Here is a 1,101-nt window from a genome sequence, read left to right as displayed (position 1 = left end):
GCATATTTGTACACATGTACAGTATGTCCAGACTGTACAGTTTGTCTAAAACACTGTAATTTATAAATACTTCAACACAGAGACTTCACTCTGGGCTCAAAATAAAGATAAAACCCCACAAAACACATTCTACCATCCATATGTACTCACAGCATGATTAAATTAAAAGATATATATTAATATTCATAAATATTTACACCAACTGGAGTTCATTCAGCCAAATTTCCACCAATAAACAGCCAAACCACAAGAATAAACTAATATATCCTTATTTCTTTCAGAGCATTAACATTCCACACAGCTTATAAAACCACCAGCAGTGAAAAATATTTGTTTTTCACTCACGTTTGGTGCATATTTGTCCTCAAATATGTCCAAATTAGTGATTCAAATTGGCTGACCGGAAGTCTTTTTATCCAAATATTTTTACTTCTCCTGGCCACAAAAATTACTCTTCTATGTCTTGAAGCACTCGAAACACTTAATAACAAAATATATTTTCATCTTATCAGCAGGTTTAGTCAGATAACTGGACAAAAAACGATGGAAAAAACGTTTTCCTGTGAGCGTGGCTGTCGTTGATAGCACAGCACGACTGTCTAAATATGGCGACCAGCTCTGTATTAACCTCGTCCGTCAGAACAAAGTTCCCACCCCCTCAATATATACACCAAATGAAAGGTACTGTGATTGATTACACAGCTGTGGCGTCAGAACGAAGCTCGGAGCTGATTGGCCGAATCTACAGTCAATCAAACCCAGGATGACAGAAACTGGAAGTTGGTCACTTCTCATATATTATTGGCTCTGGACAGTCGACACTTGAACCCATTGGTCAAATGAGGTGTCAATCGAAAGAGGAGGGCCTAGACGTCAAGTTTGATGCATTGAACACGGACACAGGTTGAACAGGAAACACCAGCCTGGTTTAAACCAGACCTTGACCTTCACTTTGCTTCGTACAAGGGTCTGGACTTGCTGCATAGAGAATCGATTTCTTGCAGGAGGCGTGGCCTCTGCTGAAGTTTAAAATGATTGGATCAGYTGGCTGCGACGTATGTTGCTGTGACGGAGGCTAAGCTAAGAAGCTAACTGGAAATC

The 1,101-nt window shown here is 39.7% G+C and overlaps 1 protein-coding gene across 1 annotated transcript in view; it reads right to left on the bottom strand.

The window, feature by feature from the left end:
- Positions 1-1,101, bottom strand: part of LOC106533136 (alpha-2-macroglobulin) — a gene marked incomplete at its 5' end in the record, with an annotated part of 14,472 nt that overhangs the window by 12,089 nt on the left and 1,282 nt on the right.

This window comes from Austrofundulus limnaeus, unplaced genomic scaffold (assembly GCF_001266775.1).
Source record: "Austrofundulus limnaeus strain Quisiro unplaced genomic scaffold, Austrofundulus_limnaeus-1.0 Scaffold891, whole genome shotgun sequence".
Lineage (NCBI taxonomy): Eukaryota > Metazoa > Chordata > Actinopteri > Cyprinodontiformes > Rivulidae > Austrofundulus > Austrofundulus limnaeus.
The sequence above is the reverse complement of the archived record's forward strand: the minus strand, read 5'-3'. Positions and strand labels throughout refer to the sequence as shown.